Source organism: Amblyomma americanum, chromosome 4, assembly GCF_052857255.1.
Source record: "Amblyomma americanum isolate KBUSLIRL-KWMA chromosome 4, ASM5285725v1, whole genome shotgun sequence".
In the NCBI taxonomy this organism is placed as follows: domain Eukaryota; kingdom Metazoa; phylum Arthropoda; class Arachnida; order Ixodida; family Ixodidae; genus Amblyomma; species Amblyomma americanum.
Genome location: NC_135500.1, coordinates 69,551,253 through 69,577,983, shown reverse-complemented (window position 1 = coordinate 69,577,983; position 26,731 = coordinate 69,551,253). Strand labels below are relative to the sequence as shown.

The 26,731-nt window shown below is 45.1% G+C and overlaps 1 protein-coding gene across 2 annotated transcripts in view; it reads right to left on the bottom strand.

Annotated features, from left to right (window-relative positions):
* Window positions 1–11,370, bottom strand: part of LOC144130166 (uncharacterized) — a 123,198-nt gene extending 111,828 nt beyond the window's left edge. For both annotated transcript variants that reach the window (XM_077664170.1, XM_077664172.1), the window contains exon 1: window positions 11,250–11,370. The gene's annotated coding sequence lies outside the window, so the exon portion shown is untranslated. The remainder of the gene's footprint in view (window positions 1–11,249) is intronic.
* Window positions 11,371–26,731: the final 15,361 nt, after the last annotated feature.

Here is a 26,731-nt window from a genome sequence, read left to right as displayed (position 1 = left end):
AGGAAAAATCGCAGAAGGAGAAGACGAGGACCGACACAAGCCTTCAGTGTGTGTTTACACTTTGTCAATCGCGGAAAAACATTTGTCCGAATGACCGCAACCCTACGCTTGTGTGAATTCTGCACAGGCCGGCTTTAAAGAGTTATTTTGGGACATGTTCGTATGTACAGTGTGAATGATTCGAGAATATTAGCGTAAATCAGTGAAATGGTACATGCACCGCACTGATATAAGAATTCTTGTAACACGTTTATTGTGAAAGCTTATGCTGAAGGTAATTAAACCGTATTTGGCGGTTGACCGCCAATGGTGGTGTGGAGAAATGCTTCGCGGAAGCCCTGTGCGTCTGTTTGTAGGAGCTATATGGAAAGGCGCTTTAGCGTCCCAGTAGTGGCTGGGCACCTGGACCGAACCGGAAAGCAAAGAATCGACGAACGTAGTAAAATCGGCACGATTACGAAACTACGTAATGTTTTGCTACAGGGCAGTTATATAAAAACGCGGTATGGTTAGTATAGCCGGTATGGTAATCATAAACGCGCTGCCTGCTCAGATATGCAACCGCGCATTCAGCTGTGAGAGCTGGCAAACAGAAATGCAGCGCAGACACCTACAGTATGTAGCTGCGAAGGTCTGCTAATTTTTCATTTGGGATAAACAACCTATAAGTAAACACAAATCTTCATTAAAGCATACAAATTGTCTCCACCAGCGCCGCTGAAGTAACGCATTACCGAGTATCGTAATCATGAAACCAGTTTTCGCTTTCAGCTTAAATATTTTTATAAGCTGAGAATTTTACATACGCATCTACATTGAAAAGAGCTTGCTTCAACAGAAAACTTTGCAGGTGGCCTGTGCTGCTACCCCCTCCAAGTAAAGAGCTCATGGAGAGCAGAATCATGCCGTAGCAGCGAAAGGCACCAGCCTGCGCACGCTTACAATGCTTTTGCAACTCCAGCTTTGCATTGTTCTTTTGCATATTGGGTTGAGTCATGCTTTTGGGACATGGGAAACTACGGCTGTTGTGCGCCAAATTCACGGTTAAAATTTGTTTTGTTACAGTGCAACAAGTAGAGTTAAAAGCCACAATTTGTTTAAAAGCTGTGCTTTCTCTAGGACACAAGAGACACCTGAGCTACAGCGGTAAAGCAAGACGTACTACGTCAGCCGCTGTAGACGATGGTGGTGCTTGCGAGCTCCCAAGGTTCGCTTACACTACGCATAAATACCGCCGAAAGCACAAGATTGGACAGCGGTCGCCGTAGGTCCGCTCGCAGAGCACAGGACGCGAAATTCGAAGATTATGGGTTGGGATCCCACCGGCGGAACGGCATAAAATTGCTTCGATAAAACGCTCTTTATGGTGACATGATTTCCATTATTCTAAAATGGGCTTTATAGAATGCAGCTTGTTGTTTCCTTCATTTTTCCAAGAAGCTTGCCATTTGGCACTTAGTTTGCTACATACTAACTTCATGTAATCCCATGTAGGTGGCAAGTTCGCATGTTTTATTTCAATGGTTCTGGCATGTGCAGCACACAAGTCTGCTCTCTCATTATCCCTAATGCCGACGTGACTGAGCATACAGCAGAATTTTGTAGCATGTTTTTGTGTAGCGACCTTCACTATATTGTGTATGATGCTTTTCTATTAGTGTCTCTGACATTTTGGACTTTAAAGCAGTAAGGACGCTAAGTGTACCTGTATAAATGCTGCTGTTTATGATGGTTTCATTTGTCATTTTTTTTCATCTTTGCCTTCGTCTAACACATTCTTGTTACAGTTCGCGCTTGAGCCCTAACTCTGACTCTTGCCTGCCCTCGCCCAGGGCTGTTTGACAGGAATTCCTAACCCAAGGCGCGTCTCCGCCCTCCAGCATTGTGTTTCGGCTAAGGATGCTAAGATGTTACAACATAGCAAAGTGACCAGCTCTTTCTGTACTAGCGCATCTTTCGCTCACGCTCACTGTGCGCCGTGGTGGCACATCATGGAATCACCGCTCTTTCGTGCAGTGCTTGTTCCTTTTTTAACGGCGTTACGCAGTCGTGGCCCAAAGCGATGTCTCCGTTCTCTTGGCTCGTACCTCCTTCGCTTTCTCTTGCGCTCACAGTGAGGCTATGGTGCTACTCAAAACGATATGGGAACTGCCAGTTGCGCCTTACTGGGACGCAGGCATTTCACATGCTGCTTCCGCATTTTGTCATCGCAGCTTGACTCCTTATTCCGCGCTTAGCAAACACTACTCCGGCTCGCCCCCAAGGCTGACTTCGGTAATCTGTTCTGCTGTACTTGAGCGTCCTCTACGGCTAAGAATCAAGCATCCTGCTCCATTTCACTGATCTTCCTCTTATGCGTGCTGATTCTGCGCCCAACTCTGTTTGTCCCGTCCCGTGCGCTTGGAGTTTAGTTGAGTTGAGTTGTGCTTTCCGGCAAATAGGCAACTCAGGCCATCATGCGCCAAACTTAAGCTGAGGAAAATTGTTTTCTGCAGAGTTTTTAGAAATATTTTTCTCGGTGGTGTAAAGGGCGTAAAACATTGTTTTGTATTACCTAATCAAAAAAAAAATTGTATTTAAGTATTGCCGATACTGAGGAAAACGCAGACAAACTGTGCTGGGTCCCGAGCCATGTGGGAATAAACGAAAACTAAAGTGCAGATTTTTGCGCTCCTCAAGCTCGTGGCAAGGAAATAAAGTAAATATACCTTTTAAGGATTGCATTAACTCAAAACAAAGGAAATTAGGGAAGAAAGGGCAGACAGCTTCGAACAATGAAATAAGTAGACAGCAAACTGCACCTGGTAAAGCCAGTCCTAGGTGAATGGACCCAGCACCGTTTTATATTTGTCCTTGATCTGTGGCAGTTACTTTGTTGTGTATGATGTAACCAAGAACATAAGTGCTTGCATTATAAGAATAGAGAGCAGCCAGTACACTCAAGCAGTCTGTGTATAATAGCGTTTTTGAGGTTTTCGCTTAGTGTTAATTTTATGTCCCACATACTGAGTAGCATTCCGCCAAGAAGATGGATAAACACTATGGTAGTCGTACTGTTTCCTCCGAATTCTCTCTCACCACTGCGCATCCTACATATACCTATCTGTTTTTGATACACAGTATAAAATTCTATAAAACTACTGTGTTTTTCTTCAAGGGCAAAGAAATCTTGTGTTATCTGTTGGTGTGGAGTTTGTTTTATACGGAACTACGTAAGAGTGAAGTCAGATTACAGGAAAATTGTACCATGCAGGCAGTGTATCTCGTCTTCGAGCAATGCAAGGTAACGTATCTTGAACGCCAAGGTTTTGGCACATCTCTTCAAAACGCAGGAGAAGTGGCCTCATAGCTAGCGGTTTGTTGTTAGTGTTCTAGATGGCCACTTTATGACTACGGAGTAACATAGGTGTTTGGGAAGCGAATGCATTTTTAAACTGTACATTACGATCATGTGAGCATGGTTCTTCGGTCTGTAAGCGATGGTTCATTGCGTTCCACAAAAAGACTGCTTATGGCTTACGTCCTGTACGCACCGGTGGAAACGCGCAAACCTAAATTATGTACTGGATCTTGCCGTTTAAGGTAAGATTGCCTCGCTGATTCATAAAATATGCATCCATAATCTAATGTAGAACGTACTACAGAGCGCTGAATTTGTAAAAGACAAGTGCTATCGGAGCCCAGTGTATTCTTGAGACTACTTTTAGTGTATTTAGAGAAAGACACACTTTCTTTTTTAGGATGTTTATGTGTGGTAGGAATGTTAGCTTTTTGTGAAAAGTTAGTCCTAAAAATTTGTGCTCATCTTTAACTGGTAGCATGATTTCATTTAGATGCAAGGAGGAATCAGTGTTCAGTCCTCTTCTAAGCGAGAACAGAGCAGCTAGTGACTTTTGCATAGAAAACTTGAAACCATTTTTATCTGCCAATGTTACTTTATTTGCTGTCAGCTGCATTTGCCTCTCACGCGATGTAACGCTAGAGAATGTGCAAGCAATCTGGAGATCGTCGACATGTAGTGAATACATGATGAACTTTGGAAGGATTTTGGCTAGGGAATTCATATTTACTAAAAACAGAGTGGTGCCTAAAATGCACCCCTGTGGCAAGCTGTTCTCTTGATTGAAGTTCTTAGAAAGAGGGGCACCAGGAGTATTTGAAATTAACGGTTGGTCAAAAAGTCACTCAAGCATTTCAGCATTCCACTGCGGATGCCGGGGTCTCTAAGGTCCCGCAGTTTGCCAAATCTCCATTTAGTGTCATAGGCTTTCTCGAAATCGAAAAAGACCACAACACATTGTTGCCTATATATAAAAGCTTGGCGGACTGCGTTTTCTAGGCGGACTAGATGATCAGTTGTAGAGCATGCCTTTTTAAACCCACACTGATGGATGTCAACAAGACTACAGGATTGTAAAAGAAACATTAATCTAATGTTAAGGACACTTTCAAAGAATTTGGCAAGTACGCTTGTTAGGGCTATAGGCCTGTAAATTCCAGGAGAGGTAGGTACATTCCCGGCTTCAAGAATGGTACAATAATGATTTTTTCCCAAGCCCCGGCATCTCTCCTGATACCCATACTTTGTTAATATATCTCAGAAGCGATCATACAGCGGGTTCGGACAAATGAGCGAGCATTTATTTCGTAATGAATATCATCTGGTCCTGGCACAATCTATTTAACGGAAGAAAGGACGCTGTTATTTCTTGTAGTGTAAACGGGCTATTATATGCTTCGTGAGCAATGTCCGATGTCGGCAGTCTGTTTTTCGGCTGTGTTTTTATACTTTAGAAATGCTTCTTTATAGTGAGAGTAAATTTATACAGTGGAAAAATGTTCACTTAATATGACTGCTTGTTCTTTTATATTTCTTTTGTACACCAGGTGCTGTCAGAACAGGAACTGTGAACGGGGAGTTGCGACCATCTAGTTTGTGTACTGCCTTCCACTTTTTTTTCGATGAGACATGGATGTTTATCGATAAAATTAAGCTTTGCAATGATGCTTTTTCAGCATTGCGACGTATATACCGAGCTTTAGCTCTTGCTTTTTTAGAGTTAATGAGGTTCTCCTGCTTGGAGCATCTGCAAAACTTACTCCCAGATTTATTGTGTTGATTTTGCTTCTTTGCAATGTCGTGTCCACCACACTTTATGGTTGCGTCGTACTATTCCTGAAAATTGAATAGCGAAGTGTGCGGCAGCAAGAATAAAATTTGTGGACTTCTCATTTATTCCATTGACATTAAGATTTTCTAAAGCAATATTTTCTAACGTGGCTTCTGTTGTATAAAGTTCCCATTCTGCTAAACTGAGCTTCCAACGCCGTTGTTTTGTCGGGATGACTGACGGTGGGGATGCAAGGCAGATTTCCACAGAGAGATGACCGCTTCCATACGGGTTTTCTAAAACAACCCATTTAAAATCGCTAAAAACTAGTGGAGTGCCAAAAGAAATCTGAAACAGTCAATTTCACTGAACCAGGAGAGCAATAAGTAGCTTTACCGGTGTTCAATAAACCAATAGTGTTGGATAGTATAAAATTCCCTATGACCTGACCTCTGCTATCATTTTTTTCACTGCCCCAAAACCTAGACTGTGCATTAAAATGTCAAAGTCCCAAGTATGGCTCCGGCGGCTGTTCTAAAATGTTCTCTTATTTGTGTTGTGTTACTCCGAGGTGTGGTTCAAGATATATACAACAAAGTTCAATGGTTTTGTAAGCAACCACAGTGGCTGCTACGGCTTCGAATATAGTTATCAATTTCAGCTCTCGAGCTGCTACTCGAGGCTGCACAATGATGACTACGCCTCCCGAAAGTCTGCTCGCCCCCTCTTAGTCACCGCGGAATAAAGTAAATTTCTTTAGCACGCTTGTGTGCTGAGGACCTAAATTGGTTTCCTGCGCAATAAAGCACCATGAGAAGTTATGTTTAGTATGTCCGTTTTGTCATAGTTCTTTACGAGTCCTCCGCAGTTCCAGTGTATTATGAAAGCCATCTTAATGTTGGGTGTTTCTGAAGATAAAACTGGATTAACTAATATTCGACACCATGACACGGGGCCTCAAATTTTTTAATCGATCCAAAGAGTTTCTCCGTCCGTCCGATGTGGACGGCACGGGGTTGCCTTGGGTTGTGTCAATCGCCTCTGCAGAGACGCTGGACGACCATGCTGAAGGCACGTTGACTTTAGAGTTAGACCTCGACCTATGGGAAGAGGTCTTGAGGCCAACCAACCCGGGAATCTGCGACGCCTCCTTTGGGGTTGGCGGAATAGTGTCAGCTACTCCACCCGGCGACGCGGATGGCCCCGCCACAGGCTAACTGCGTGTGGACTGGGCAGGTACCTAAGCATGGTGTGGTGTGCCGCGCGCACGCATCGGCGAAGTTTGTTTTGGCAGTGAAGCAGTATCTGTTTCCGCGTATCGCCTTCTTGCTTCTTTGAAATAATGTTTTCAGTTGTTTTCAGCGTGATTATTTCTTTTTCTTTCTTCAAAGACGACCACGCCCTGCAGTATGCGGCATGGTCGCCTTCACAGTTCACGCAGCGTGGCGCAGTCACATTCATCCCAAGATTGATTTTTGGAAGCGCATTTAGCGCAAGTTTTCCAACCGCGGCACATCCGTCAGCAGTGGCCGAACCTATGGCATTATAAGCATCTGCGAGGTTTAGGTATATATGGTTGTAAATTGATTTTCAAGTATCCCACTTCAATGATTTCGGTCAATGTGCATGTGTTGAAGGTTAGGATCATGTGTTTGGTGTCCATGTCCTTGTTATCCTTCCTTATCATGATCCGGTGTACATCTATTTCATCCTGGCCAGTAAGCCCTTGCAGCATTTCTCTCCCAGAGGGGTGGACAAAATCAGTTCCAGAGACGACGCTTCGCACAGTATTCGGAGACCGATGTGGAGTTGACAGAGAAAGGAATGTCCCCGATTGATACAATGGTTGCTGGTTTTGCGTGTTGTACGCAGTCGCGCAGTTCGAGAAGTAAATCACCGCTAGCCTGTTTTGACACTTTATAGCCAATGCCCAAGGCGTCCGCCAAGCATTTTGAGACTTGGCATTAGGATATGAGTCTTGCTTTTTTATCCTCTGTTTCACTGTGAACATGGAATTTGGGAAATGTTACCCGTCTCTTCCGAAAAATGACTTCATATTTCCACCCTCTTTTGAGAGAGCGATCAGGATTGGACAGGAGCGCAGCCATAAAAAAAATTTACTTTTTGGTCATAGAGCCAGCCACCCACCACGGAGGCCTACAAGGGGACGGGACAGGAACTTGCACGTCCTGCCCATGACAGCTGTAGACCTCAACTATAATCACATATGACAAAACTCAGGGCAGTTCGTCACACGAGGTTAACCCTCGCTGCCAGGAAAAAAGGAAAAGCCCAGAAGGGAACAGAAGGTGGAGTGTTGTGAGAAAGAGGTAGGAAAGTGAAATACGGATGGGAGGATAGGAAAAGGCGACTGCCGATTTCCCCCCGTCGAGTCAGGCCGGAGGTGGGGTCTACAGGAAGCTGGGGCCAAAGTGGTGTGTTGCCTCCGCCGAGGGGCCTTAAAGGTCCAAACGCTCGGCATCTGCTCCAGCACCAGGACCCCCTTTTCCCCGGACACGGCGATGCCACGCACAGCTAAGCGCAGGTGCTCAGGTCCGTGGTGACGCACTGTTCACCATCATCCCCTGCGGATGCTAGGGAACCCGTGGTGTCGCCACTCACCAACATCTGCATGAAGCCGATGCCCCCCTGCGGGGAGCAATGGTTGTTTGTCCAATCCTCAAAGCCGCCGGCACGTGGCTTAATGGCTTTGTTTGTGATGAAAGATGCGCCCAGATTTATCCCACGGATAGCAGATTGTATGTTGTTATAGACTGCTGTGGTTACATCGCACTCTGCATCATCTCGAAAGTCCGATGCCAGTTTTAAATAGAGCGGGGCTGAGAGCGGTGTGAATTTCATTTTACAACCGGCGCGCCCCTGTTGCTGTCACCGCCGCTGAGCCATTCAGTTCTTTGAGGCGCAGGTCAGCCAAATAAAGAGTTTTTCGGAAGCCTTTCTGCAGTCTTCTGACTGCCGCCACCATTACGTGACGATATGAAGCAAGCAAACATACACCGAAACCAAGGAAACATAGGGAAACTGTTTATTTATTATTACATTTCGTGGTTTTAATCAATGCGAAATTTGCAGTTTAATTATTTCATGCGCACAGAAACCTTCGTTTCTGTCCAGTATATCGCTTTTTAGTTTAGCTTAAAGATACCTCATAGGGTTTAGCTTTCGAGAGAACAAACTCTGCACTTTTTCTCTGTAGATAGAACTGGTCAGCACAGTCTACAATTAGCCAGCTATCCTTAGCTTGTACATGTCCCCCTAAATAGAATATAAAATAGCGTTATGCCGAACAAAAAATTTGCCTGCTGCCCACTGGTGGCAGCTTTCGCTGCAGCGAACGCATGACGCACTTAATTAGATACAATAGAGAGACTGATAGTAGACGAATGATCGGCTAAAGCTTTCACATCGTCAGCGCCTGCCGCCCGTTTCCCAGATTGCTAGAAAGCATAGGGCACTATCGACTAATGCAGCACGGAATTGTCCGTCTTCATGAACAGGCTTGTAGAAAGGCAGGGCACACTGGAGATTCCGACCGGAGATATAGCAATAAACATTTCGTCGACGCAGCATGCCGCCGAAAAACAGATCTTCGTGGAGCACCATGGACTGGTTTTAAAGCGCCAGCCCCCCTCGCATTAATTGGCTCATTCTACAAAAATCCCATCGACCTCAGAAACCAGTCTCAGGCAGACGAGGGAGAAGCGCAGCACGCGATTGTCATCACTTCTCCTGGAGCAATAGGTCGCCGCCGTTGATTGGCGTTGTCGTTGACAACGTTGCCGCCGGCGTTGCTATATACGCCAAGCGAGGACTTCGAGTACGATCCGTCGAGCTAGGAAACTGCATCGGTGCAGACATAGTTGTGCGCTGTGAACTCAGGCACAAGTAATGCTCTCGCACTTGCTCATTATAACACTTCCTTAGGTTTTCTTCATAATTGTTGTAGAATTTACGCTGCTCAGTATGGCAAAGGAGCGCAGGGCGGAGAAATAATTACACATTAATATTGCCAGGGAACTTTTTACTTTGAGCTGACGTCACTCAATGTCACCGGCACACGTTTTTATCATTTGCTTGCGAGATGCGACCAGACATCTTCAAATATCGCAGCCACACCCAACTGCTTTAATCTTGTTCCAGATTATTGAAGCCTGCTGCTCGCCCGTACTGCTCCAACTAGTCATGTGCATCTTCGCCTGGGGTGCCCTTGACAACGGGTGGTGTTCGGGGAAGATGGAGCGTAACCGGATTAGACGCCGTTAGCAAGGTCATAGTGTCGAGCATTCCTTCCGGGTTCAAGCGCGGTTCGGTAGAAGTTTGGTTTATGGGCGTTTAACGTCCCAAAGCGACTCAGGCTATGAGAGACGCCGTATTGAAGGGCTCCGGAATTTCGACCACCTGGGGTTCTTTAACGTGCACTGACATAGCACAGTACACGGACCTCTAGACTTTCGCCTCCATCGAAATTCGACCGCCGCGGCCGGGATCGAACCCGCGTCTTTCAGGCCGGCAGCCGAGCGCCGTAACCACTCAGCCACTGCGGCGGCTGGTCCGGTAGAAGTCCCTGTTAAGTTTGGAGCTTACGCAAACGGCGACTACTTCGAAGGTGGTCTTCAGTCGCAGCTGTTTTGGTGGCTTTACCGGTGTTCGCTTCATGAGTACGGCTTCGGCTGCTTCGGTGGCTTCCAGGGGTGAGGGCGCGAGGGACATCAGGTGCCCAGCATGTTCACCAGATAAGAAATGGTGTTAAGTCCGGCAGTCAAGAAAACGGTGAAAAGGCTTCCAAAATAAACTGCTTATTTGGCGGACCTCAGTAGACACAAAAAAACTGAATGACTCGGCGGCGGCGTAGCAACAAACGTACTCAGCGGTCGTCGAACAGAATGCCCGTTGCTCTGGGCCGCGCTCAATTTCAAGACGGTAAGAAAAAATCGAAGCAGAGCGCCAAAGCAACTACAACAATATCGAACAAAGCACAAACAGTTCCGCGTGGCTGTTATCATTAGAGATAAGTCTGGTTCCATCTCCCGTCAGGAGCTAATCATAAAATTCAGTTGTGGCGGTTTTGAGCATGAATAAATAATTACCCGTGGTAACATCGCGCCCCTAGGGGTTAGGATTAATTAGTTCACAGCGGACAGTGAAGTAATGATACGAACAACACACTGAGCACTGCGCAGGTTGTTTTAGAGTGCATTGTAGATGGTATGTACTCTGACCACTGCTTCTGTGCGCCTCCTGCAACGTTATTCATGAATTAGAATACAAAACCATGATGACGCTTAATCCCGCGTACTGCTACCAGGAGCGTCAGAGGTTTGTACAAGATTGTTTGCTCTATCCCAGATCTTAGGCACTGATGTATTACCGAAGTACTACATGTACGACAAATTCCTGAGTAATAGCGGGAACTTGTGACCTTCAAAGTATTAGTCCTCACCCCTGTAAGCAACGAAACGCCTTCGCAAGAAACACGCGCAAACGCGTTAAAAAATCAGCTCGCATCCATGGCATGGTACCTTCATGGCTGCAAGCTCGTAGAGTGCATATTATCAGAATTATCACGTGAAACAACATATTTTTACGTCCTCTTCGGTCAAGTACTCGAACATAGTTCTTCTCTTTAAATCCAGGTACCTTTATACAATCACAGCGAGTTTTGAGCCTAGCACATTCGCCGCCACCTATTTGGGCGCCGTAGTGCATCCTTCATTATACTCCTCCACAAAGCTTGCACAACAAAAGGCATTGTACAAATTATCCTCGTAGTGAATGCCACGTGATACTGGCTGAATTTTCTTCATACGCTTAACCAGCAGGGCAAAGATAAGACAAGGTTTACCTTGCGCACCAGTAGCAGTACCTACAGAACGAAGCAAACTACAGGGCATTAGTACTTTCAGTGTAGTATGTCCGGCCCCCCCTCCCCAGCTTTATGCGACACATTCTCTAAGATGGTGCTTGCCGAGGTAGTTTTGCTTCGAAGATTGTGTAACCAAGATAGGCAAGCCGGAAGGTGGTCATGAACGCTCTAGTCCAATTTTCGCGGCCACAGCTGTGAGCGAAGACAACTGTTCGCTACTCTAGAAAAGCTTTGGAATTCGAGCGACGGCTTACCTTTCAAATAGACTGTGCACGGGTTGTTATTCCAAATTGTACCATGAGCTCCGATGAAAGGCGCGGAATTGTTCGAGCGAAGCTCCTCGCTGAAAACGTGCAGCGGTGTGGCACAGAGCAAGCGGACGACTGAGCAGGCTTGGATTGCCTCGGCTTTCCGACTGTGGACAAGGTTTGCCTCTGGCTGCGGTTCTTATCTGCACGTTATTTTAGGCACCCTTCAAGATAAAGCTTGCAGCCTCTGGCTAATGCTGAGCTACGCAGTATCACATCATTGGAGTAAGCAGAATGTTGTCACTAGAATACAAATGCTAAGGGCGTCCGTCTCGGGTACCGCTGGTATGATACGACCTATCGCATCAAAAAAATCCCAGCAGATGCACTTTAACACCATGCTCCTCGTACTTTGATCAAAAAATCACATAACATAAAATTCAAATTTATTTAAGAGACATCGTGAAGTGAACAAAACCGCTTGTTGGATCGAAATGAGGATCTGTAATCCATAGGCAGCACGCAAGAATTCAGTTTTTTTATTACCGATAGCCCGAAAAGTTTGTTATCATTACAATGTACACGGCATGTACATACCATGCGTGCACTGTACAACTAAATGTCTAAGTGTGAGCGTCATCGTGTTGGATGTGCCGGTAAGTACCCGCCGTACCGGTACAGGTCATTTACATACATACATACATACATACATACATACATACATACATACATACATACATACATACATACATACATACATACATACATACATACATACATACATACATAAATACACACACACACACACACACACACACACACACACACACACACACACACACACACACACACACACACACACACACACACACACACACACACACATACATACATACATACATACATACATACATACATACATACATACATACATACATACATACATACATACATACATACATACATACATACATACATACATACATACATACATACATACATACATACATACATACATACATACATACAAGTGTTATTCTCCACAAAGAAGTGGTTTCGCGGTTTCGAAGGACGCGATTTTGGATGCCCAGCTCAATCCGCCGTGAATTTATTTTTTTTGCTTGATGTATTTAAAGAAGTAGATTTTCGGAAGAAATTTAGCAAAACCCTGCGACCTTAATTGAAAGTAGGCTAGCGCGGCTTTTGCTCTGTGTCCTAATGGTGCTGCTTGCAAAGCCGTTTGTGCTTTTTGTTCGCTTCCGCTAACGACACTGTGACCGGTCACTGTGAAGCCGACGGCGTGGAAGCTAACACTCATAGTGGAAGCTAACACTCATATTGCATCCTGAGACTGCGCTAATAAATGGGCAGAGCCAAAAGCCATACTAAGAAAGTGCACGTACGGAAGCGCAATCAAGTTCTGCGAGCCCACAGTTCTTAATTACTCGTCTTGACCTCCTCAAAGGCAAAACGGTCACGGAGCCCTTTCACACAGTTTCACTCAAAGGACCCATCCCATAACTTCGCTCTGGATCAAAACCGCGGTTTCAGTCCACCCTTTCCCGAAGGCCGCATCTGCAGGATCTTTCGACGACAGGAAGCTGTTGCAGCGCCGTGAACCTCACAGGCTCCCGATCTTGTGTGGGGAGGAATGCCGGACACAGCTAGAGCAGAGGGTCGTGTGTTAGAAGGACCGGCGCGTCGAAGGCATGAGTCGTATGGGGTTACAGGTGTACGCGCGGTGAAGGAGTTCAGGAGTGGAGAAAGCAGGGCATGCGCAGTAGCGCTTCGCAACGCTTCCGATAAGCGGCAGCCGCACTAAACAACGGGTCTTTTTTTCATTATGTATAGTTGGCAGCACTAAATGCGTCGACAGTAGATAAGGCGCCTGAGTGCCGACAGCCACGGCGTGGGCTCGGACAGAATCACGTATTCCCTGCAGAGAGCCCGGAAGGCGAACATCCAGTTAAAAAATTACCGAGGCCCTACGGGAGCAACAGCGATGCACATTGGTCTGGAACCTTCAGCTTGGAGCGAGGCCGTTTCCGTTATGTGGCCAAGGCAGGCGAACCTCGCAGAGTAAGGACGCGATGCGATGGTCGAAGCCGGCATACTGCTTGTCGACAAAGTGCTGGGCTTAGATCATAATGAAGCGTGGTTACGTTGTTCATTTTCTGTGACTCAGTGGTCTGTAACACGGCAGTACAACGGCTGCGCAACTGACAAAGCAGGCTAATCCATTGTTGATGACAGCGCTTAAATACAGGGACAGAAGACAGAAATATGAAAGGCGATGTCATAGCGCATCTGACGTCTTTCACGTTTCTGTCTTCTATCCGTGTGTTTAAGCGCTGTCAACAAAAATGGATCAGGACCAACTAGCCCGAATACTTCTCCTATACAAGGCGGATTAAGAGGGGAAAGTAAAAGGCGACAAGTCCATTGCGCTTCAAAAAGAAACACTTGCAGGCCGCTCTTCCAACTCTTTGCACACGCATGCGTGGTTTTGGTGTCCAGCAAGAAGTGGGGCAGTTACTGAGCATTTCATTTCCACGCGAAAAAAAAAATGAAATATACGCGTTAAGAAAAGTCCTCCCACTTTTCTCTTTTCAACTAACCAGGATTCAGCCGGAAAAGAAAAAATTTCAGGCCAGCTCGGAGTTCGCTCCGCAGACAAATATCTCACAGGCACTACCCACAACCCCTTCCCCGGTCCTCCATCATGACACAACACAAAGGGCGTACTGGAACGAAGCGACCTGCCGCCGTCGTCAGCCAAGTGTGCCCCCGCCCCCTGCCCTGACTCGTCTGGGAACGCCACTTCTGTTAAACTGACGTCACGTGAACTGCGTATACCGTCGCGTGGAGCCAGCCTTTCGCGCGAGGGACCGGAATGGATGGATGGATGGATGGATGGATGGATGGATGGATGGATGGATGGATGGATGGATGGACGGACGGACGGACGGACGGACGGACGGACGGACGGACGGACGGACGGACGGGCGGGCGGGCGGGCGGGCGGACGGACGGGCGGACGGACGGACGGATGGGTGGGTGGGTGGGTGGGTGGGTGGGTGGGTGGGCGGGCGGGCGGGCGGTTAGGTGGGTGGACGGACGGACGGACGGACGGACGGATGGATGGATGCATGGATGGATGGATGGACGGACGGACGGACGGACGGACGGACGGATGGACGGACGGACGCGTGGACGGACGGACGGACGGATGGATGGATGGACGGACGGAGGGACGGACGGACGGATGGATGGATGGATGAATGGATCGAAGGACGGACGGACGAACGGATGGTAGATTGTCCCTTTTTAAACGAGTTGGCGGCAGTTGCTTCCATGCTCGGCTTTTTTCATATGTTTTTCTTGACATTTCTTTAAAGCCGTCAAAAATCGGTCAATATATTTGCTGTTTTCTATAATACATTTTAATGCAACTTCAATCATTATGTCACCTCCGAATATTTGGAGCCACCAATCCTCCTATCGCTTTTTGCTAACATCCGCCGCAGATTCAGTCACATGATCATTCTTATCTCTTAACCATAGGGCCTCAGGCAGTGTTACTATGCCTCCATCAATATCTGGATCAATACCATCACATTCGAGAGTAAGATGTTTGTTTCCACATATTTGCCAAACACTCCACATGTGTGATCTTGGTTACATTATTTTTGTAGCTGAGCGCTCTAAGACACTGATCTAGCTTCAAAGAGTAGGGCACTGCCCCATGAGATACAATAGAATGATTTCTTCCTGTTAAAATATCTTGTACCATGGCGCTATTTGGATATCGATGCCCTTGCGCCATAAAAATTTATAATCATCATCATCATTCCTTACTGATCTGCCTTATCCGGTATCGACAAACTTCTACAGTATGCTTCCTTTCAATTGAATTAATCCAACTTTTATCTTTTGCGATTTTTACCGGTCGCTTAATGTTCAATCTTTCTCCGCCCTTGTGCCCTGCATACTTACTGATTAGTTTCCTAGTTCTTTTCGCCCAATTTGAGTTAGCGCTGTTTCTATAGAGGTGTTAAAATACCTTAGCTACCCACCTTTTAACGGCAAATTTTCTCAGGTATTAATAATAATAATTAATAATTTGGTTTTGGGGGGAAAGGAAATGGCGCAGTATCTGTCTCATATATCGTTGGACACCTGAACCGTGCCGTAAGGGAAGGGATAAAGGAGGGAGTGAAAGAAGAAAGGAAGAAGAGGTGCCGTAGTGGAGGGCTCCGGAATGATTTCGACCACCTGGGGATCTTTAACGTGCACTGACATCGCACAGCACACGGGCGCCATAGCGTTTTTCCTCCATAAAAACGCAGCCGTCGCGGTCGGGTTCGAACCCGGGAACTCCGGATCAGTAGTCGAGCGCCCTATCAGGTATTCTGCAAATAGTATTTTACCCTGGGATTCCGGTGTTTCGAACGATGCCCAGCCAATTCCCTTGTACAGCCTCGTTTGTGGTTTTGCCGTGAGAACTTAGTGCTAATCTTCCAACAGCTGTCTGATTTATTTCCAATCCCAACTCAACTTCGCCGTTAGGAATAAAACAGCATTCCGCAAAGTAAGCCACGGCACCATTATTCCTTTACAACTGCCTCTCAGCACCTCAAATTTGTTGCACCAAATTAATGCCTAATCAAACCGTACATCAATTCTATTATCCGGGCATCTTTGGCATTTTGCCCTAGCAGATGCGTTTTTACGCGTATATCTGTCCTTCGCTTACCCATACCCCGAGATCTATCTATTCAGTCACTCTGAGTTTTTTGTAAGCACCTCATGAGAGGTATCCTTCATCTACACATTAATGAACCAGAGTTTGAACCACAGATAGAGTTCCTGGCAACCTGCTAGCAGCACATTATCGTCCGCATACATTAAAGCAGGGAGCCGTAGCTAAACGACATTTCTGCCTCAACTGTATAACAGATTATAACCTTTATTTCTGTCTTTTAGCCTTCTTTCCATATTTATCATATAAGGCATGAACAGTAGCGCCGATAGAGGACAACATTCCCTTAATCATTGCGTACCTCTATAGTTGTCGCGCTTTTTATTCCTTCCCATGTGGTTTAGTGTGTTACACAGGAGTTCCCTGTTAATGTTCGTGTGTACACAGCTTAAGTCCGGGAAGGTGAAATACAGAGGTCTATTTTACGCCATGGCTATTTTTTAGCACTGTTTAAGCCCGAATTGACTTTCATCTAAGCGCCTACCCCATTTCAACCTGTTCTGAAGTTCTCCGAGTATTCTGTTACTTTCTACCAATGACTGCATTTTTATTTGCCCTGCCTGCATTGCCAGCCTGTATATATTAGATGATATAGCAATCGGCCCGAAGGATTGTATGTGCATTGTATGTCTTTCCTCTTAACAAAATTAACTCATTTTAGTCTTTTGCCTGACACTGCAGCGACAGGATACAGGTAGACCAACCACCTCGCGTGCAACAGGACCAGAGTTCGAATCCTGGTGCCACACAATTCTCTACTACGTTTAAAAAAACTCCGCGTGTCGATGGAACTGCATGACCACACCTGGGGTGCGGCCTGACCTCGGTGAACAGAACAAAACTAGCGCTCTCTCACCAAATCAGAATTTGGCCACTCTGGGGCAGTACATGGCCACAACCTTCAATGAAAAAACCAATGAGCACTGCGCCTTCAATCACCAACGGCTACGGAGCCACTGACCAAGGCGGCGGTCAGACATGTGACGCAGCGGGGGGTGCTAAGAAACTCTCGCTCCGGAGAAGCCGCCATTGGAAGCTGAACCTCGCAAAGTCCATCGCTAGAAACTTATCTCAGCAGTGCTGTTTGAGGAACTAGCGAGCATTAAATGGCATATCATAGGGCGAAGTGAGGTTACGTGGAGAGATGATGCGTATACAGTACTAAGCGGCCGGAATGTACTGTGCTACGCGGATTAGCGGACAGGCAAGAATTAGGTGTGGGATTCCTCATCAATCAGGATGTAGCTGGTACAGAGGCGAGTATGTCAATTAACATGGCTAATCAGTGAGACAAATTGGCTCAATAAGAGTGTTACGTCATCCATACGTCTCAAGGCATCACGCCTACAACCAGTCAGAATCCACCCAAAAATGTACACGTATGTTAACGGAGTAGGCACGTAGGTGTAGAAGGGCGTCGACTAGCAGCCACCAATGTCGCGGCAAACGCTAATGCGTTCGCATTTCTCCAATGCAGTCTTTGCAATGACGTCTAAATTTGTAGGGCTCACAGAAGGAAATAATTCACGAATACCGAATACTTTCTTCCCGAAACGAAAGAACAGAAAGTAGACGTGGAAGAGCCCCAATTGTGGGAATTCAAATAAAACAGGCTTCGCACCATGCGCTCACGCTGGAATCGTGCAATATGCAGACCACAGAACGGTAAGATCTCGAATGAGCTGAGTCCTGAAGAGGGAACGGGGGAAATTAGTGAAGCGGAAGCCCATTAACGTGTTAGAGGTAAGAGGGAGAGTTCAGAAAATTACGATATCACTGCAGAACAGATAGATTTTCAGTTCTAAATGAGGGATCTTAATGTTCAAACAATAAACGAAAATCTCACAGCTATCATTACGGACTGCACAGATGTACGTGGTAGGATTGTTCGAGAGGATATTAGCAAGCTATTGTCTCACGAGGCGAAAGATAATAGTAATAACACTTTATTCATTTTATTACCACATTAGAGGATGGGGATACGCCAAAGCCACGCAGGGGCTTGTAGGGCGTCCTCTTGCAGCAGCATCAAGCTCTCTTTTAGATTGCAGCATTTGTCCAAAAGAAAAAAGCAAAAAAGGAGGAGAAAAATATAAAAAGTGCCCCAATTTCTCCAATTTTGCAATACGGTCACGTATTGCTCTGCACGTAATTAAGTAAAAAACATCATGGTTATATGTGGGACAAGCAATGACGTTATACATTCTCCAAAATGAGTTCGCTCTCTGGGAAAAATATCTCAAGAAATATTTCGCGGTCTAACTGTTTTTACATTAGGAACCCATAAAATCAATTCTCCAAAAATATCTAAGAACAACAGTTTGTTTGGTTTGGTTTATGGGGGTTTAACGTGCCAAAGTGACTCAGGCTACGAAAGACGCCGTAGTGAAGGGCTCCGGGGTTCTTTAGCGTGCACTGACATCGCACAGTACACGGACCTCTAGAATTTCGCCTCCATCGAAATTCGACCGATGGAAGCGAAATTCTAGACGTCCGTGTACTACTACTACTACTACTACTACTACTAGTACTACTATCATTGTGCTCAATATTGGTGTTCATGTTTATGTTTGAATTTGACAGGCATGAACCAAAATACAATTACCGTTCTCTTCTCGTGAGAGAGGCGGCATTCGGCGATCCACACTAGTTTCGGGGCATCGTGTATGCGCGACACGCGTACGACATGTCGCAGCACACGGCAGGTCTGAGTCGTTCACCCAAGTCTGGGACAAGAAGAGGTAGCAACAGTTTGTATAAACACGGTGTCCAAAGGAGGCAATCCCGAGGAAAGAAATACACTTTGTTATTTATTGGGTCTGGAAGGTAAAACACTTTTGGCCATGTTCTTAAGAAGATGGTTTATCCTGTATTTCCATGTAGTGAAACACCTAAAGAAACAGCACATGCCATACCTAAGGACAGCGTATCCCAGACTCTGGGCTATTAGACGTCTAATTGCTACAAGGAGGTAAGTCTTTAAAGCATACAACTTGCATGAGACCCCTTCAAGCTTCTAGCTCAGGTAAGCCACATGAGTATTTCACGATGAATCTCTCTGCAGGTATACCCCAAAATACTTAACAACCAGAGCAGAGGCCTCGGGGTAGCAGGAACACGAGGTGCGTATGAAACTGTGCAAAAAAAGAGATCCACATTTCAACACCAGTTTGTGCGGGTTCCTAGAGAAGACTAGCTGAGTTTTCTGAGAATTGATCTCAATTAGGTTGCACTGGAACAAATCATATAGCCCACAAGCATCCTGTTGAAGTTCCCGAAGTGCGCAATAAAACATAGTTTTGTTTGAATTGAGCAGGGTGTCATCAGCGTATTGAAAAATGTTTGAATAAGTTATAACACTAGACAGGTCATTAACGTTAGTTTAAATAGTGCAGGTGACAAGATAGAACCCTGGGGAACACCAAAATGCAAGTTAATAATTCTGTTTTGCACAGGTCCAAGTGCCACCGCCTGAGATCGCTTGGATAGTTAGTTTCTTAACAATGTTAAAAATGGACCACGAAACCCATACCTACACAGTTTTTCAAGGAATAGCATGATGTCTAGTGTTAAACGCTTTTTTAACATAAAAGAAGAAAAAATGACGCTTCGCTTTGTCAAAATTGGAATGGAGGCAATGTAATAGCTTTTTTAGTAACGTGTAGGTACCAGAACCGGCAACGAAACCATATTGATGCTAGCTGAGCAGATTGTGCTTCAGCAGAATTGCTGACATCACTGATATGCTTATGCATGATGCATATTACAATGATGCATGATTGTATCATGCATGATTGCATGATGAAATGGAGATCCTAATCTGATTAAGAAACGCCAAAGCATGAAGGAGTCAAATCCTGCGAACAGAATTGAGTAGAACTACATTATCATCACCATCATCATCAGCCTTACTACACCGACTGCAGGCTAACTGCACGTCTCTTTTCTGTCCCATGTCCTTGACCCTGTCCCTTGACAGCTGCGCCCACCCTATGCCTGCAAACTTCTTAATCTCATCCGCCCACCTAACCATCTGACGCCCCCTGCTCCGCCTGTTTTCTCTTGGAATCCACATCGTCATCCTTACGAACCAGCGGTTCTTTTGCCTTCGCATTACATGCCCTGCAGAGGCCCATTTCTTCGTCTTGATTTCGACTAGGACGTCATTAACCTGCGTTTAATACCTCAACCGCTCTGCCCGCTTCCGGTCTTCTAACGTTACAGCTATCAGTTTTCATTTCATGGGTCGCTGCGTTGTCCTTAACTTAAGCTGAACCCCTTTCGTTAGCCTCCACGTTTTTTTCCCCGTACGTGAGTATACTTTTCTCTTGAGAGATATTGGTTAACTGTCACTCATGATCTGAGAGAGCTTGTCATATGCGTTCAACTGCCTTATTATCCTTATAGTTATTTCCTTCTCGTGATGCGGATCAGCTGTCATAACTTGCCGTTAGTATACGTACTCCTTTACCACTACCAGCACCTCGCTGCAAATTGTGAACTGTTGTTCCTTTGCTATACTGTTCAACATTACTTTCGTTTTCTCCATGTTAATTTTTAGACCCATCGTTCTGCTCTGCCTGTCTAACTTATTGATTATGCTTTGCAATTCATATTATTAGTGACTCAGCAAAGCAATGACATCAGCGAATAGCAGATTATTTAGGTATTCTCTATTAACTCTAATCCCCAACTGTTCTCGATTCAGGTCTCGAAATACCTCCTGAAAAGAGGAGGTGAATAGCACTGGCAAGAACATGTCTCCTTGCCTGACGCCATTACTTATTAGAATTTTATTGCACATTTTATGAATGACAATGGTAGCTTTGCAGTGGCTATATATATCTTCCAGTATATTGACATAAGGCTCTTCTACACCCTGATTACGAAATTCCTACAAGACTGCAGAGGTTTCCATGAGTGGAATGCTTTCTCGTAATAAATGAAGGCTATATAGAGAGGTTGACCATATTCTTCGCATTTCTCTATCACCTTGTTGATAGTGTAAATATGATCTATTGCGGAATGCCCTTTATGAAAGCCTGCCTGATCATTTTGCTGGTTAATGTCTAAGGTTTCCTTAGACTACAATAATAATAATTACCTTAATAACCTTACCTTAACCTTACCTTAACAATTACAATGGTATTCACCTTAATGACCTTGTAGACAACGGACAGTTAGCTGATCGGTCTCTAATTTTTCACGTCCTTGGCGTCTCCTTCCTAATTGAATAAAGCTAATGTTTGCGTTCTTCCAAGCTTCTGGTGCGGTCAGGGTCATAAGGCATTGCGTGTAGAGAGTGGCTAGTTTTTCTAGCACAATCTCCCCCTGTCCTTCCACAGATCAGCTGCTACCTGATCCTCAGCAGCTGCTTATCCCCTTTCCATTGATCCTAAGGCTCTTTTTACTTCCTCTTTCGTTACTCGAGGGATGACGCATTGCTGTGCGCAACTGTCTCTCTCATTAACGCTCTGATTACATTGGCTACTTTATATATTTGTGTACAACACTTCGGCTAATTTAATTATCTTATCAATATTGGTAATGAGATTGCCCTCCTTGTCTCTTAACGCATACATCTGGTTTTTACCTATGCCTTCTTTCCTCTTCACCACTTTTAGGCTAACTCCGTTCGTTAGACAATGCTCGATTGCCTCCATATTAAACTTCCTAATGTCGGCTACCTTGTGAATAATTATTAACTTCGATAGCTCTCCTAGTTATATTATATATGTACGGTTAGACGCCCTCATTCTTTGGCGTTTCTTAACCAGATCTTTTGTCACCTTAGATAGCTTTCCGGAATCCTGTCGAACCGCCCTACAGCCTACTTTTACTACGCACTGCGTAATGTTAGGTGGCAGATTATCGTTTATTGCATGAATATTAAAATCGTCTTCAGCAGTTAAAGTTTAATCTCTGTTCTGCAGCGATATCCTGAATACCTCTATTTTCCCTCATACCGCTAAATTGTTATATGACTTCCTCATCACTAGCTTCTTCCGGTCGCATTTCAAGTATAAGCTAATTCGAGACCTTACCATCCTGTGGTCGCTACAACGCAAGTTTCCGAGGGCTTCGATATCCTGAACGATGGCAGTTTCAGCGCATAATATGAACTAAGTCCCATTTTAGTTTCACCATTCGGGCTCTTTCGGGTCCACTTGCCTCGTTTGCGGAAGAAGGTATTCATGATCCGTAAATTGTTTCTACCTGTGAACTCTGCTAATAACTCTTTCGTGTTATTCCTATAACATATCCTATAATCGGCTACCGACTGGTCGCCAGCCTGCTTCTTGCCCACCTTCGCATTGAAATCGCCACTAGAACAGTGAACGCTAATTTAATTTTTTTTCATTGCCGGTTCCACGTCTTCATAGAAGCTCTCAACGGTCTGGTCATCATAGCTGGATGTAGGCGCGTAGGCTCGCACCACCTTCAGCTTATTCCGCCTATTAAGACTAATTATGATAGCTGCCGCCCTCTCGTTAATACTATACAGCTCCTCTACGTTGTCAGCTATATCCTGATTAATTAAAAGTCCCACACCTAGTTCTAGCAGTAACGGAGTGGATTCCAAGAGAGGGCAAGTGTAACAGGAACCGGCAGAAGGTTAGGTGGGCGGATGAGATTAAGAAGTTCGCAGGCATAGGGTGGACGGAGCTGGCAAAGGACAGGGTTGATTGAAGAGACATGGGCGAGGCCTTTGCTCTGCAGTGGCTGTAATTAGGTTAATGGTTATGATGAAGCTGCTAGCTATATTTTGATTTCCTACCTCTAGTACTCTTCTATCTGCTCATCTGCGATAGCACATTATGTGTCTGTCTTTTAATACTAAATACTCCTCACCTGTCCTCCTAACTTCACTAAGCCTTATGACATCCCATTTTATTCCTGCTAGTTCCTCTATGAACAAATTAACCGCCGGCCCTCAGTCCCCAGCGGCTGCGGAGCGACTAACCGAGGCCGCAGTCAGGCCTGTGACGCAGCGGAGGGTGCTAAGGATGTCTGGCTCCGGACAGGCCGCTATTGGAATCTGAACCTACCAACGTTTAACGATAGAGCCTTATCTAGCGAGGAATAGAACTACGAATAGAATAAAATAGCTGGGGACAAGGCTTAATTGAGAATACCTAAGTAATTTGCTATTCACTGATGATATTGCCTTGCTAAATCACTCAAGAGATGCAATGCAAAGCGACATAAAGAAGTTAGGAAGGCAGAGCAGTAGGGTGAGTCTTAAAATTTACATGCAGAAAACTAAAGGAATGTTCAACAGTCTCGCAAGGGAACATCAGATCACAATTGGCAGCGAGGTGACTGGAAGTGGTAAGAGAATACCTCTGCTTAGGGCATGTAGTAGTCGCTGATCCGGATCCTGAGAAAGAAATAACAAGAAGAATAAGAAAGAGGTGGACTGCATATGGCAGGTTCTCTCAGATCATGAATGGCAGTTTACAAATATCCGTCAAGAGAAAAGTATACAACAGCTGTATCTTACCGGTATACACCTATGTGGCACAAACGTGGAGGCTAACGAAAAGGGTTAAGGTAAGGTGAGAACTACGCAGAGAAATATGGAAAGAAGAAATATGGAAAGGCGCCACGGCACCGCCACTGCGATCCCACGCTCACCACTGATGTATCTACAGGTGCTGCTGCTGATTTTCCTGGGCCGGCCATGGACGATGCACAAGACGGAATGCCTCAACGATACAAGCTCCCAGCTCGGCGCGTGTACGTCAACCGACTGCGGCCTATCAACATGTTTTTTGCCTGCGTCACCTATTTTGGATGCTCCGCCACTTCTGGACGCAGTGGTCGATTCCGTCTGGCAACGTGAGACTCTGACTGCTGATCGGGCGGTACATAAGTGCGCGCCTTTCGACGCCCCTCTGGGCCACGGCACCGCCACTGCGATCCCACGCTCACCACTGATGTATCTACAGGTTGGTTACTATGACGCTTATTCTTACCGTGACCATGACGTCTGTCTTTTAGCGGTGTCGTGGCCACCTCATGTTTTAAAAAGTTTCCGCGCTGGTGTATCCTATTTATGGTGTCTGCTAGTTTTGGGAGGCGATGTCGAGCTAAACCCGGGACCCATGACTAAGGCTCAAGAGGAAAAGCTGGACCTTGTGGCTGGTTCCATCTTACGCCTTGAAACCAGCAATGCAGTCCTTCAAGACTCTGTCAACAAAGTGCTTCAGATTCACGCAGACTTAAAAATTGACTTAGAAAAACTAACAAAGCGAGTTCACAATCTAGAGCAGAAATTTGCAACCGCACCATCTGCTGAGCTCGTGGGGAACAGTGACAAGGGTCTCGCAAATGTACAGGCAAAAATTGACGACCTTGAAAATCGCTCTAGGCGATCCAATGTTCTATTTTACGGTATAGATGATCCAGAGAACTCGGAAACTTGGGAAGAGTCTGAACGTCTCGTAAATGACTTTTGTAAAGAAAAACTTGGGCTTACTGTTGAATCTGTTTCCAGAGCACATCGCGTGGGCCACTTTTCTTCCGAGAAAAAGCGGCCTATCATAGCCAAATTTTTTAATGAAAGGGAAGTTGACACTGTCATGAGCCGCGGCTATAAGTTAAAAAACACTAATTTAAGCATCTCGCGCGATTACTCCGAAGCCGTTCGCGAAAAGCGACGGAAGCTTCTCCAGTTTTCAAAATCTATTAAGAAAGATGGGGATAAAGTGCGACTCGTTTTCAACAAGCTCTTCGTTAACGATGATCTTTACATGTGGAACACCAACGAAAGTCGAGCCATTCTTGTATCAGGGCGCGAGGATGGCGAATGACGTCCTCCCTCCGTTTCCGTTAACCTGCGTTCATCGACCACCTCACCTGCCAAATTACATTGTGGTAATGATAACGAATGGCTGTTTTTGTACACCAACATTAGAAGTGTTGTAGCTAACGGTATTGCACTATCATCTTTCATCGATTCATGTCAAGCTTCTTTAGTGGTACTAACTGAGACGTGGCTGAACGACACTATTCATGATGTCAACATCTTTACCAGTGCATGCAATTTCAAATTTTTTCGCTGCGATAGACAATTGCGAAGGGGGGGCGGTGTTCTCATCGCGATAAAGGAGGATTTCATTGCCACACCTATCGTTATCGATTCTTTCCTTGAATGTGTTTGGGTTTCTTTGAATGATGGTGCATTTCGTGTCATCATCGGCCTTTTCTACCATCCTCCCGACATGTCTGGTGCGTTTTCAGATGAATATCATCGGGTGCTCAGTGAAATGTATGCGCGTTTTCCCAATTCCGCTGTTATTATATTTGGAGATTTCAATTTTCCAAGAATTAATTGGTCAACACTTTCCGTAGTAGACACAGATGCAGAAGCACATTCTTTTCTCAGCACTTGCCTTGATTTTTCACTAACACAACTCATTAACCAACCAACACGATCAACTAAAGCCTCTTCCAATGTACTTGACTTAGTTCTCACAAACAAACCTGATATATTTTCAGGCATAACTCATGAGGAACGCATCTCTGACCACGATGTTATCACTGGGTACATTAAATTTCGCACTAGTAAAAAGATAACTACTAAAAAGAACATAAGATGTTACGGCAAAGCAAATTTTGATGCAATTAATGCAGAATTATTAATGTTTTCTGATAAATTTTTGAATGATTTCTGCTCTCGCTCTATAGAGCAGAACTGGATCCTTTTTAAAACTGCCCTCAATGATCTCATCGACCAGTTCATTCCCATGTTAACCATTACCTGTGATAGCAGTTCTCCTTGGTTTACCAACCGTCTTCGGCGGCTTAACAACAAAAAGAAAAAACTATACAGACAGGCAAAACTGAATGGTCTTGTGAGTTCACATGACAAATACAGAGCATGTGAAAACGATTATAAGGCACTATTAAAATCTACTCGGCGCAACTTTTTTTCTCATGACTTGTCTTCCATGCTGAAAAATAATATTCGCCGTTTTTGGCGTGTGGTAAACCCTGTAATTCGACCTGACATCACTCTTACAGATTCTGTTGGTGTTCCCATCCCTGATTCAGAGTGCGCTCAACTTCTTAACGATGCGTTTGTAACTGTGTTCACGGATGAAGACATTACATCCTTGCCTACATTAAGCGCACTAGTGGAACTAACTATGGACGAGATAGACATCAGTGAGCCTGGTGTTTTATCTCTACTAAACAATCTCAAAACATCTTCTAGCGCTGATCATATGGGCTTCAATAATAAAATTTTAAGGAATACATCACATAGCATTTGTTCCATGTTAACCGCATTATTTTCCCAGTCGCTATCAACTGGCACCATTCCTAACGACTGGCGCATAGCTAAGATAATACCCATTTTCAAATCAGGTGATCGTGCTTCTCCGCTTAACTATCGTCCCATCTCCTTAAAAAGTACAGTTTGTAAATTACTCGAGCATATTATACATACTCAGGTCATCAACTACCTTGAAGATCATAACATTATCTTCGATCATCAGCACGGTTTTCGCAAGGGCTACTCATGCGACACCCAACTTGCCGGTTTTATTAACGATATTCATGCACTGATTGACGCTGGTTTCCAAGTTGACGCAATATTTTTAGATTTTTCTAAAGCATTTGATCGCGTTCCACACCAAAGGTTGTTGCTTAAACTTTCCCAACTGAACATTCACCCCAATATTATTGCATGGATAGCAGATTTTCTCTCATCTAGAAT